Source organism: Pseudonaja textilis, chromosome 7 (genome assembly GCF_049901715.1).
Source record: "Pseudonaja textilis isolate UNSWEBS1 chromosome 7, rPseTex1.2, whole genome shotgun sequence".
Classification (NCBI taxonomy): domain Eukaryota; kingdom Metazoa; phylum Chordata; class Lepidosauria; order Squamata; family Elapidae; genus Pseudonaja; species Pseudonaja textilis.
The window spans coordinates 35,704,454-35,719,266 of NC_141996.1; positions in this window are offsets into that span (position 1 = coordinate 35,704,454).

Genomic DNA, 14,813 nt, shown 5'->3' on the forward strand with positions numbered 1-14,813 from the left:
ATACATTGGAATCTCTACCTCTCCTATATGATTTCTATACAAAACCAGACAGTTATAAAAGTACAAATTATAGGCTCAATCATTCCTGTTAAAACTGTCTCAATATATTATAGCTGATACTGACTCATTTAAAAAAATCACCAAATGGCTGAAAAAGCTTGTGTTTTGCAGTTAATTTCATAGTTAATCTCCTAATTTAATTAATCTAACATAGACTAGCATATAATTATCTAAAACCTGTATCTCTTAGGCATCTAATGCCTCTACTTTAATTGGCTTGAAGCCCATTTATCACAACAAAAACATCCTTCCCAGATTTTAGGTGGGGACATTTTTAAACATCAGAGTCCTGAAACTTTAAATTTGCTGATTACAGGGTAACAGTAGAAGCATCCTGGGAACAGTTGTCTCTTGTTTTTCTCTCTTCAAAGAGATAAAGTTAGAGAAATTTAGAAATATTGACACCATCTATTAAACTGTCATAACATTTCAAGAGAAAACCAGATAAACGTACCTAAAATATAACTTTCCCCTGATAGTTATTTTTCTCCTTATTGATCCACATTGTTTTGACTAGAAAAATTGTAGAGCAACAAAAATCCTTCATTTGCTGCATTTGCTAAATTCACCTTTGAATTTAGAAGAGATCCCTGAATGAGTGTCATTTTATTCTTAACCAAAAGAAATCTTGGAAAAAACAAAATTTCAAATGTTTGTCAATGTTTATATTAGAATTTATCAGACATTCTGAAATCAACTGATTAGCTGATACAGTATGGAAAAAATGTTTCCCTGCAGAATCTTATGTTAATTCAATTTGTAGAGCAAAGAAAGATTGCAAGCCTATCCTTTGTTTTATCCAGATTGTAGCCCATCCAGTCTGTTATTTGTGCTTTTTTCAGGGATTTTGGTCTTGGCAAAAATTTTAAGGGTGGGTAAATGCTCAATTTATTTATCATACTCTGTTCTCTCTGTGTGTTTCTGTCTCTCTATGTGTGTCTCTCTTTTTCTGTCTCTGTCTCTCTGCCTCTCTGTCTTTGTATCTCTCTCTCAACACACACACACACACACACACACACACACCATTCATACCCAGTTCTACTACTGCATTTTTGACTTGCTTCAATATTTCCCATTAGTATTTAATCATAGTGGGAAGAGAATTCTGGATTATTTAGGATCTGTCTGAACCAGGACTACTCTTTCAACATTCCTGAGGTTTCTCTCATAACTAGCTAGTAATAAGCCTTTACTAAAACTGTAGTACACAAATTAATGCATTTTCTTTTCTGAAGCAGAAGGAGAAAAGATACTTCCATTTATACATGTTCTGAGCCTATGCATTATTTATAATTACCTTTAAATTATATAAATGCTAGATTATTTAGTTTAGTTTACTTTATTGTCATTGCACCTCATACAATGAAATCAAACACCATCTCAGTGCACATCATGACCATGACCATGAAAATAAACACAAATATACATCTTTCACCATCCACACATTGACCTGAAAACCCCCAACACCGCACCAACACTGCACTATACAGCAGAATTCAAAAGAGCTACTGCCCTGGGATAGAAGCTGTTTTTCAGCCTATTTGTCCTTGTTTTTATTATTCTGTACTGTCTGCCAGATGGTAATAGTTCAAAGAAAGGGTTCCCAGGATGAGATGGATCTTTGAGAATGTTTTGAACTTTCTTAAGGCAGCGGGGGTTATAAAGCTCTTCCAAAGAGTGGAGAGGGCAACCAATGATCTTCTGGACAATGACATTAACCCTCTGGAGTGCTTTCCTATCTGCCACTGTGCAATTGGCAAACCATACAGAGGTGCAATAAGTTAAACTATTCTCTATGGTGCAGCGGTAGAAGGTCACCAGCAGTTTTTCATTCAGTTGTTGTTTTCTGAGAAGTCTCAGGTAGTATAATCTCTGAACCCTTTTGACCAGTGCTGCAATGTGAGCTTCCCAGGTCAGGTTCTCTTTGGGATCTTTTAAACAGTGATTAACAGCATATACTAATATTACTTTTGAAAAGGATACAAAAGTGTAAGTTTGCCTTTTTCTAATAGCTGGTTGTGCTTAACCTAACATGCTTTTAAAATCCTGGATTAAGAAGTAAATTGAAAAAAGTTTTGCAAATGAGTGTTGTTCAGATAGTAGAATGCTATAGAAACTGTGTGTTAATTTTATAGTGTATTATGAATAATTTTATTATAGTTCTTGTTTGATAGGAGTTAACAAATGTAATGCAATGTATGAACAATAAGCAACATCACTTACTGATAATTTATGTCAATTTTATACATAACTTCTCCATATCTCCATATCTTGCACGAGATTAATATATGCATGTTGCTTCATCCATGCACTGGAAAGGGCTGGTAGACCAGGCAGGATAGTTCTTTGGCCATACTTATTTTCATCAGTCACTTTGTTACTTACATGTTTCAAGAGCTTATGTTTTAACTTTCATACCGTGATAAGTTATACTATTTACCCAATCCTGCAAGGACTTCATATCTTGAGCTTTTAATGAATTCTAACACATCTGTCTGTGTTATTAACCACTGCAGGACACCTTTTGATGTATTATTATTGAGCTCACAGACTAGTAATATGATTTTTTCTCCCTGTGTGAATCCTTTTAAAAATGAGTTCTTCCATTGCGTCTTTTACTTACTGGTATAAATCGCTTCTAATCTCCCCTGTCTTGTGAACATAACATTCTCTTATTGCCTGCTGTTCTTTTTATGATGAAACACTCATTTATGTGTCAGCTTATAAATTGATACAATGTCTTTATCAGAAAGCAGGAGTCAGAAGATATTAATTTCCATTAAGTATTTTAATTAATACAATGAAATTTTCAATATATTACTTTATATATAAGAGATAGTCAGGGCAGTGAAGGAAAATGGTACTTTCCTAGAATTAGATTACTAACATTTAGTACTTTTACTAATGAGGATGTTAGGAAAGGTAGGATGAGAGTTATGAGCATTTTTGAACCCAGGTCATTCACTGAAACTGGATTTTCTAAAATCAGCCGACCAGAATTAGCTACTAATGGATACTGCTGGGTCAAAAGAGGTGTTTAATTGCTTATTCCATTATCTGATTAAATGATGTTTAAATATTTTTTCTGCCTTTAGCAAGAAGCATCTCATTGTTGATGAAACCATTTCCTTAATATCCATTTAGACACAAAGAGCTTTCCCTAAAGCTTTTTAATGTTTTTAAGTAAATGTGAAATTTTCAAAGACAATCACACTGAGTTTCAAGAAAAGTTGAAAACTTTTAATTTCTTTGAGCTGTGATTTTGGATAAAAAGATGCCAGCAGCAAATCAGGACTGTCAAGCAGGCAAAATATAAACTTCACATATAATTTTTGAGCAATTAATCTGATTACTCTGATAAGAAAATGTTACGATTAAGCATAACATTCTATCTGAATGTTCTTGTTTCTTTTTTGCATCTAATTCTTTGTTTTCCTGTTTATAATAGTCATAGAAATGTCAGGTTTCTGCTGCCACAAAGATATTTATAGGAATAGTTTAATTGTTAAATTAGTATGGCCTTGTGCTGTCCCTGTGCAAAGATGTTTAGGAATATGTCTAACCAACTGATTTTATCTCTGGTTCATCAGCAGATTAGATATAAATGAAGTTGCTCTTATAGGGCAATCCCATTCTTCTATCCATAACATTAGTCATTAGATGGCACTAGCATGTTTAATGCCCTAACATTAACCAGGCTGGCAAGCCAGAATTGACAACAGGAAAAGATTTCTATTTTTTTCTAATTCTTCTAGATATTCTCTACCTCCATTTTCTTTCTGAATGATTTCCCCATCTATTTCAAGTTTTTATTGTATACATTGAAACACAGAGAGATACGTACATTTGTCATCTCAAATGATACTGATTTGGGTATGATGCAAATTTTGTGAATACAAACTTACATATTGAATGTTTCATGCTGACTATGCTAATCAGAAATACAGGGTAGTAATATCCCAGAGAAGTAAATGCACTTCAGGGGAAAAAATCAGATTGAACAATTTTTACACATTTTTTATCAGACATACTGATTCTTACATATGTATTGTTAACAACTGGGATAAAGACGGGGAAGTGTTTTTGATGGCGTTGGCTGAAACATTCTGAGTCTCATGGAAAATTCAGTTTATATATTTTTCTTACCACCTTCAATAAATTGTATGGCATTTAATCACTCTCCTCAGTTTATAGAAACCAACTGTATCACAGTGTGTGTGTGTGTGGGGGGGGTATTGAATTCAACATTCCATTTTGAAGCAGGCATCAATATCTTGAAAGAGAACTATAAAAGAGAACTACATATTCAGCAAAATATGATGCAAGGGATTTCTCTACAAAAGAAATCCCACTGGCTTCAGTTTGTACTACAAAATTTAGTTTGTTTTATTCTAACTTATAGATTTTAGCTGAAAATGTTCTTCAAAATACATAGAATGGAATGGCATTTCCAGGTACTTGAAAAAATAACAATAATAAAGTTAGTCTTGTGTGTGATTGCATTTAATGTAAGCTTTCAATTTTTAAAATATTACTGGTAGAAATAATTGACTGAGGACATAGTTTTGTAACTGTAATTTGTATAAAATAGTTACTTATCACGTCTTATTACAAATAATCTCAAAACAGTTTGCAAAAAATAACTAAGTTTAATCAGTCTATACTACCTGAAGTCTCTGTCAGCACACACACACACACACACACACACACACACACACACACACCAATGTTTATAAAGGGAAAACCTCAGAAATGAGTTATAGATGTCTGCTGCCTTAAAGAATAACACTTAGACCAAAGGTTCATCTTCACAACCTCTTTGGCATATAGTGAACATGACGTACTGCTTCTGAAATACACAACATAGTTCTGAATTCTCATTCCACCATGAAGGCAATGTCCACTTATCTATGTGAAGAATGCAGTTGTACATCTTCATGAATAGTGCTGTGTGATATGCACAGTCCTTGGACTCGTCTCTCTAGAGGCATTTCACTCTGGGAAGTTGAAGTGTCTGTCTTTCTGTATAGACCTTTCTATGGTGAACAGGGGGGAATTATTCTATTAATGCTCATATTAATATTTCCACATACCTGGGACAGCCCACCCAGGGTGCTCTGTAAGCACCCCTCACAGGTTCCTGCTTGCACATGCTAATAGTATGCCAATAATTAGGGCAATTATAAATGGTCAGAAGACAAGTGAACCACTTGACACAACTCTCCTTTTCCAGCCTTCCACTCAGAGATGGTATTCAGCAGGTTCTGACCAGTTCTGGAAAACTGGTAGTGGAAATTTTGAGTAATTTGGAGAACTGGCAAATAACACGTCTGACTGGCCCCACCCCCATCTATTCTCTGCCTCCCGAGTCACAGCTGATCAGCTGGGTCTTCTTTTGTTGCCCTGCACAGGAGAATGGAGCTGGAAAGGAGGTTAGTAGGGTGGGGAGGGAATGGGATTTTGCAGTATCCTTCCCCTGCAACACCACCAAGCCACGCCCACCAAGCAATGCCACTCCCGCCAAGCCATGCCCACAGAACCAATAGTAAAAAAATTTGAATCCCACCACTGTTCCATTGGTAGATCAGTGAAAGATCAGAGATTAGCTTTCTTTTACTAAATTCATTCTAGACTTTTTCCCCGTTTAATCTAGATGAAATTGACAAGAGTTCTACAAATTTCCGCTACTAATGAAAGTGATAGGAAGAAAGCTACATTTGTGGGATTTTTTTTAGGTAGAGAGAAGAATAGAAAACTGGAATCTAATGAAGGCCCATTGTAATTGTCATGCAGAAACTACATAGAAGCAGCATTGTTATCAACATGGGAGAGTATATTGAAAACTGAACAGTAGTCTCTTAAACTGGTTTCATTCCCAAACAGTTTAGTATGAGAATTAAGTACTAGAAGATTACCATGTGGAAAAACCCCAAGAAAACATTCAATTGGACTTATATTTTTAAATGCAAATACTTTATAGAAATAAAGTAGGAAGGAAATAAAGTAGGTAGAAAACAAAGTATAACAAAGTAATTGGATGACAGTTATTTCCCTCCCACTCCTTGAAAAATTCATAAGAAATAGAATCTATTCCATTGTATTGTGAACAATAGCAGTATTAGCACAATAAGCAACAATTATGCAGGTATATGAATTATTAAAATAGTGTCACAGAGATATAGTTGCTTCAAACAATGCTCTACTAATGAACTTAATGGTATGAATCCCAAAATGTTATAGAGAAATAAGTTTGTTGTTTTTCTCTTTTGCTTACAGATATGTACATTTTGAATTGTTCCCTTCCCAAAACTGCTCTGTAGTTCTTCCATTGCTGCTGATCCTGCCAACCATTATTTCCACCCTCCCACCAGCAAATACTTCCTTCCTTCCACAGATTCTGCCTCCTTTGTTTGCATTACCTAATCAGAATTCCTTAAGCCCTTGCATTCTTGGATTGCTGCTTCTATTATTATTATTTTTTCCTTTGAACAAATCATTATCAAGAGGATAGTCCTCTGTTCCATCCCTTTCTATTCTCACACGACATCTTTACTTTACCTTTTCTTTATAGAAGCACTGATGTACTGGAGAGCACTCAACTGTTAATATAAAATGGCTGCAATACTTCCTACAATCCATTGTTCTATATCATCTTGTATAAGCCAAAATTATTTTTGATAGCATTAAATCACCATTAAAATAATAGAAAATATAATGGCAGGATCAATATTGAGGTGTCATAGCTGTATAGTATGTCCAGTGTATCTATGGAGATTCTCAGTCATCCAGGTCATGGTAGTCTCTTTTTCAAGAGGCAACTGGACTTTCTTATTTTTCTTTGAAGACGTTTCCTTCTCATCCAAGAAGCTTCTTCAGCTTCCTGCTAGAAGGTCAAGAAGCTCCTCTGAAGAAGCTTCTAGGATGAGAAGTGAAACATCTTCAAAGAAAAATAAGAAAATCCTGTTGCCTCTTGAAAAAGCATCTTTGGGATATATCCAGTGTGGTTGTTGGTTGCATTGCTTCATCCCATGAGATTACCAGGGTTATCTTATAGATCTTTAAGGCAACTGGTGTTATCTGGGTACCTGGGAGCATGTTGTGAAATGCTAATTATATTTTATATAAATATAATTCAGCCCCATGGTTTTAATTAATAATTTGATGTTTCTTTGGGGCATTTTTAATGAAGGGATGATATTGGTTGGAGAACACATATTATGTTTATTAAAAATACATGTTGGGGTGAAATGGTCTTGTGGAATATACACAGGATACTAACCTTATTTGACCTTGATTGCTTATTTTTAATGCAATCAAAAATAACGTTTCCTGTACACATTAAGCAAATGGCAAAGAATTAGTGATACTGAATATGATTTATCTTCCCATTTGCAATGCTTAATGGTTTTATAAATTGTAATTGGTATGGGATAATTTGTTTCAACATCAATTCACATTAATTTTGAGAAAAGCCAGAGTACTGTCATTTAGCAAATTAATAATCTAAAATTCACAGACACACATATTAATCATGGACTTGTTATGAGGACAATGACTTACTAGCATACATGGAGGATAAAGTAAATACTAATTACTTCAGTACTACAGTTATAAAATGGTTATCTACACGGCAACAATAAGTGCAGCTTCTATGGAACCCTGTGTTTATTTAGCTGATAACATTCAGTGAAAGATCAGTCTTCATTAGAGTTTCCAGAGACCTCCCTCTGGTTAGTGAGAAGAAAAGAAAAGAAGCTTCACTACTTTTAAAATAAAGCACCCTCAAACATGTTTTTTTGCTTCTTTTGATGAAACTTTGACTCATCCATTTTGGGGGGGATTGAATTCATTTCATTTTTATCACATGTTGAATCATAGAATGCTATGGACTACAACAGTAAAAGCTTTCAAGCTACAGTTTTTCAAATGTGTTGATGCTGTTTCTTTTTACTTCTACTTTAACATGTTTATGAATGAAAACAAAGATAAGCATATGTCAAAAATATAAATAACAAAAACAAATAAATAAATAAATAAGCTCTTCGTCACTTACATCAGCTAATATTTGGGAAGATCATTTTGCTACCTTATGTGCTCAAGTAGAGAATTCTCAGGCAGATTTGGTACTGGATGTGACCTCTCTTCCTAATTAGGCCATGGTTCTGAAACAGAATTAAACAGTACAAACCAATGTGCAGTTCCTGGGTTTTTTTATTTTTTATTTTTTAAATAAATAACTATTTTAGTAGAAAAATGATTTTTTTCCAGCTGGAGTCATATAAACTGATCTTTAGTTTGACATAGAACAGTATTCATAGACCTACATTTGTAATTTCAAGCATTGTTTCATTAGTTGGGAAGTTTGTGCACAACCTTATCAAATAATCATTTGGGTGAATTACACAATTGGAAGGGAACTTGATGTCTTCTAATCCAAGCATCTTATCTCTGCTTAAAAACTTCCAGGGATGGAGCATCCACAACTTCTAAAGGCAAGCCTGTCTGTACTGGTTAAATAGTATATGGTTAGTTGGGAATTGGGAGCTGTCCCCTTAAGGAAATGCCTCATGGGAGATGTAGTTCATGTCATGTGGTCACATCTGTAATCCTGATTGGTCACTGAATTGACCTCTAGTTGGGTTGGGAGTAATTTTTGTTCATTCTTGCCTGGACCCAGCATAATGTTGGGGCTTATTTTGCTCTATTGTTATGAAATGAATATAACCATATTTTCATACTATGAAGACAACTATGCAATGATTGGACATTAGATGAATCTCAACATAACTGTGAGTTTTACCTTGAGGATGCCTATTACAATCCAATAAATGAACTTTGTATGGAAGCCTTTGTAGTGTTTAACTCCTTACCTCAAGTACTTTGAGAAGATAATTCTTGCTTGGGACAAGACAGTGAAAATATGGTTTAAATTGATATCCTATGGAAAGTGAAAATATGTTTAATCTGATATCCTAAAAAAGTGAAAAGATGAGTCCTATTTCCTCTTAAATTAGTGAAAAACAAGCTTAATTCTGACTTCCTCTTAACCAAGAATGAAGCTGAGTGAAATTCTTCTGTCAAACTAATGCAGCAAAGGATTTAGCCCCTGAATCCCCTCTCTCTCTGAGCAAGAAAGTTATTAAGCCCATTTGAATTACTGGGAGGGGCCAGAAATCCAGCCATTTGCAAGAGTCTTTTCTGTCTCTCCTTATGAGCCATCCAGTTATTGACTTCAGACTCTTTACAAAATGCAGTTGAAAGGACTGAGTAATCCTTTCTTGCATCTTAAAACAAAGAGAAGAGGAGTCAAAGTTTGGGGCCATAAAGATTCCTTTGCCAGAAACGGTTGAGTTTTATTGCAGTATATCTCCATGGAGATGAGCCCTGTCCAATGAAATGAGCCATAAATACCTTTGGTCACTCTGCATCTGTAAAGATGTGACTACTCTTCAAAGCATGAGTGTTTGCAATCAAGTTACCTGTTGCAGCACCATCCAGTGGCCAACCCGGGTACTGCACCAGTGTCTTCCAGACCTTGCAATGCAACCTAGTGGCCAACCCATGTCCTGCACCAGCATCTTCCAGAGCTTGTAATGCACCCTAATGGCCAACCTGTTTACTACACCAGCATCTTCCAGAGCTTGCAACGCACTCTAGCAGCCAACGCACTCTAGCACTCTAGTATTGTATCAGCATCTAACACAGCTTGCAACGCACTCTAGCAGCCAACCCATATAGTGTACCAGCATCTTTCAGAACTTGCAACACACTCTAATGACCAAACAGTGAATTTCAATGGAGTCTCCTAAATTCAACTACCCACTTGCAACGCAATCCAGTGGTCAAGTAGTGAATTTCATCAGCATCTCCTAAATTCAGCTAACCGCTTGCAGTGCACCCTAGTGGAAAAAAGGGGAATTGCACAGAAAACTGCTAAATTTTCCAAAAGTTACCTTTTGCCAATCTAAAGCACGGCAGCGTCTTCAGTCATGACAGATGTCTCTGATGTACCAGAGGACTTAAACTGTCCAACCACCCTTGATGTAAATGTGGAGCACCCTTGATGTAAATGTGGAGACAGCAAAGAAAGCCTACCAAGGCCATGGAATCACACTTGAGGGAGGATTGGGACAGGCAGTATCGATGCTATGCAGACTCATGGTTGGAGCTGCTAAATATCTGCAATACCCCCAAATGTAAGTTTTCTCTTGAGAGCATCTGCTCATTGGAGAAGGAAATAGATGAGCTTCTCACACGGTGGAGAGACAGCGAAAGTAACTTCAAATCCATCCAGTTGAGGCTCAGTGACTCAAAGCTCCAAGAGCACATATAATGCTTCAAGGAGTTAAACAAGGAATGTGAGGACTACATTCAGAGAGGAAAAGACTCCCTCCAGGCAGCACTCCATGCTACAGCCGGAGGAAATGTCAAGGGAGAGGGCCACATTTGACTTAGCCCCTTGATCACACATGGCTTCTTCCCACTAAATCCTCCTCCCTCTGTCCCAAGCCAACTAGATCTCAAGTAGGTTCCAGAATCTCATGGCAATTCTCTGCCACTAGCTCTTTCAGAGCATCCTCCCATCGCAATGATGCATCTAAGGCCTCAAAAGCAGTGAGTTATGCCGAATGAGGTGTAGAAGCTGAAATTGAAGCTGCAGTAGTGAAGACAAATCTACATGCAACGACGGAGCTGACATGGCAGAAGGAGCAGCAGCTCAAGCAGCAAAAATGGCCAGCCAACAGGCAGAAATGGCCAAAGTTCAGGCCCAATTGTAGTTGCTTGAATGACAAAGGGTGATGGCAGTAAAGACAGCACAGGCCCTGCATTGCAGAAGGCAGCCAATGACGCCTCCCTCAACTTCAACCTTGGAGAGTTGGAAAGAGAGAGCCCAGATAAACGTATCAAGGCCTATGTGGATGAGCAATACTTGCTATGGCATGAGCAGGTGGAACTGGCACAGTTAGTTAGCAGTCTCCCAAAACCAGGAGATTGAGGGGGAGAATCTCAACTATAGGATCTAAACACCAGTCAAAAAATTGACATCGTAAGACCTAAAACTCAAGATTCCATTCCCCAAAAAGCAAACCTACCTCAATGTCACATGACCTGCTGGGCAAGCAAATGAGCCCACCAGTAACAACAATGGTTTCTCAACAGGTAGGCATGCATACAGCCACAATCGGCACACTCAATCCAAAGGCAAAAGAGTTCCTGCCAGACCCTCAAGGCATCTCTAACGCAGATGTAGGGCAAGACGAATGTGGTGCCCATACCCGGAAGCAAGAGGGACAGCCCTCATTTGTGTCAAGGGATCATGACCTCTTCATGAAGTACTCTGAGAAGAACCATGAACTGTCTACGACACATGCCCTCAAGCCAGAGTGCCACGCCTACGAGAATGCTGCACCAAGGGATGATCCACCATCATAGAGAGAATGGTCACCACAATGGGGAAAGCTGGACTTAGCAGCTAATGGTGTGTATAAGTTCACAGACAAGCTGGGCAGAGAATACCTACTGTGAAAGTGTGTTTTCACAGGTACCATTCAAGTAGAAAGGCTGCATCCTGGTGAAGAACTCAGATTTATGTTGGCATGGCTGGGACCACAGTCTGTTGAAGTAGTGAAAAACTTTTACTCATCCCTGTTAAACAACCCAGGCACCACCCTGAAATGAGTATGGGATGCACTTGACCAGAAGTATGGTGATTTCACATTGATAGACTACTCACTCTTGGATTGACTTGACAGTTTCCTGCGTATCAGCCTTAATAAACCACAAAGGCTGGAGGAATTTTCTGCCATTCTTATGCAGCTGCGGACAGCCAAAACATGTTCTGACTTACCAGGACTTCCTTGCCTTGACCAGTTCATAATGTAAGAAGCAATTATTACCAAACTACCAAGAGAGGTACTGGAATAATGGATTGTTTCATCTGATGCTTTCCTGGCTGTGAACCAAGAGAGAGAACCACCCTTTGCCCTTCTCGAAGAATTTGTTGCCTGCTAAACAAAGTCCTGCAACAGCTATCAAAACCTCCGCCTCAGAAACAGCTATCTCCCAACTGATAAAGAACACAACCAAAACTCTACACCTTTCAAGAATATAGTGCAAATTGCAAAAGAAAAAACCCTCACAGCTATACATAAAATGAAGATCACCACCTCACCTGTTCAGAATATGGGAGAAGACCCATCGGAGACAACCCAAGATAGACTTCCGAGGACAAAATAATACCAGATTTGTCCACTCCACAAGTCCCCACACCCACTGAACAGGTGCCAGGCATTTTCAAAGAAACCCCTGCACCAAAGGGAGGCTTTGTTAAGGGAGTACAAACTCTGCTATAGGTGTTGCGAGTCTAAGCAAGACATGGCCAAAGACTGTACAGCTAAGGTGCAATGTTACTTATGCAACAGCAACAAGCACCCAGCCATTCTGCATCCAGACTCTGACCAACCACAGCAGACAACTCCTAACCCTCCCTCAGCCAAGGAGCCTAAGCGTGCTACAGAGGCACACCTAGAGCCAGTGGTGAGTGTCAAGTGCACAGCAATGTGCGATAACACACTATCCCCTCGCTCATGTCATCAGATCTGTTTAGCCAACGTCTACCCCAATGGATGCCCAGAAGAAGGCATGAAGATGTAATACTGGATCCTCAGAGTAATCACTCACTGGCCAGGTCAGAAGGAAGAAGTGCACTTCACAATATCAATGTGCACTATACCACAACACATGGCAGGGAGAGCCACTGGACTCTTTGGAAGTTTACGGTTCCCACTGCCACCTCTGTTAGAATGGAATGGGATACCACTTGACCACAGCCAAATTGCAACACTAGAGGTAGCAAGTTACATACCTCACCTGAAGCACATGGCTCATCATCTTCCCGCTCTAGATCCTGCAGCTGAGATTCTACTCTTGCTGGGAATAGATGCTCTGATGCTTTAGCTTGCATTGAAGTAGTCAGAGGCCCGAGAGTTTCCCCATTTGCCTTCAAAACAGAACTAGGATGGGGAAACTCAGGAATAGTCTGTGTCGATTGGCTGCAGGTCCCAACCCAGGCAAATGTCTTCACAACATCCATTCCAATGGATTTCCGACACCCTTCGGAACCATTGGAAGCAAGGATACCTGTCCACCCTACAAGACTGCCATAATGGAACACCAAAGAACTGAACCTCGAAGGAGGGGACCTTGTCTTGCTAAAAGACAGGGATGTGCATCGGAACTCACGGCCCATGGGATTTGTGCATCAAGTCCTAACCAGCTCTGATGGACTAGTCCGCCATGGTCCAGATAGTGAGGTCACAAGATTCTTCCTGTGACCCGCAGACTTTCACCAAGAAGCTATACACCAGACCGGTCACCAACCTAGTTTGCTGCGGAAAAAGGCTGAACTTGAAGATTGAACCTCAAGCTTTGCATGCTTTGTATCTACCTCATTGTTTTATTTTAGTTGATAGTTAGTTGCTAGTGGAATTTATAATTCCAGGCGGGGAGGTTGCTGGTTAAACAGTATATGGTTAGTTGGGAATTGGGAGCTGTCCCCTTAAGGGAATGCTTCATAGGAAATGTAATTAATGCCTCATAGGAGATGTAGTTCATGTCATGTGGTTACATCTATAATCCTGATTGGTCACTGAACTGACCTCTAGTTGGGTTGGGAGTAATTTTTGTTCACTCTTACCTGGACCCAGCATCGTGTTGGGGCTTATTTTGCTGTATCATTATGGGATGAAGATAACCATATTTTCACACTATGAAGATGATTATGCAAAGATTGGACATTAGATGAATCTCAACATAATTGTGAGTTTTACCTTGAGGATACCTATTACAATCCAATAAATGAACTTTGTATGGAAGCCTTTGTAGTGTTTAACTCCTTATCTCAAGTATTTTGAGAAGATAATTCTTGCTTGGGACAAGACACTGTCCATTGGTTAATTGTTCTCACTGTCAGGAAATTTGTCCTTAGTTCTAGGTTGGATCTGTCCTTGATTAGTTTCCATCTATTGCTTCTTGTATTGCCTTCTGCTGCTTTGGAAAATATGTTGACCCCTTCTTATTTGTGGCAGCCTTTCAAATATTGGAACATTGCTATCATATTACTTCTAGTCCTTCTTTTCAGTAGACTAAAGATACCCAATTCCTGCAATTGTTCTTCATATGTTTTAATCCCCAGTTCCTGATCAATTTTGTTGCTATTTTTTCCAGAGTCTCAACATCCTTTTTATATTGTGGTAATCAAAACTGAATGTAGTATTCTAAGCATGGTCTTATCAAGACATTATAAAGCTGTAATAACACTTCATGTGATCTTGATTCCATTCCTCTGTTAATACAGCCAAGGATTGCATTGGCTTTTTTGCTGGCTATGGCACATTGCTGGCTCATATAGGGTTGCACTTCATGGTACTGGTCAAGATATGATTGGCACAATTGAGATTAGTTTTTAAGGCTTTACTTATGCATATAGATTAAGAGCCTGTCATAATTATGAAAAACTTACATGTATGGACAAATTCAAATGATTTCATAGATACTGAACCTGATGCATGCTTTTTTTTTTTTTGCAGTATTGCTTTAAAAAATACATCAAAGCAGCCCACCTACGGATCTGGAACTGAGCAGACATATATAAATAGCATGTGCTCATATTGGCATCATTGAGCATCTGAGATCATGTAAATAATGCTCAAGTCTACTCAGTGCCATATTTTTCTTACTGTCAATCACTACTG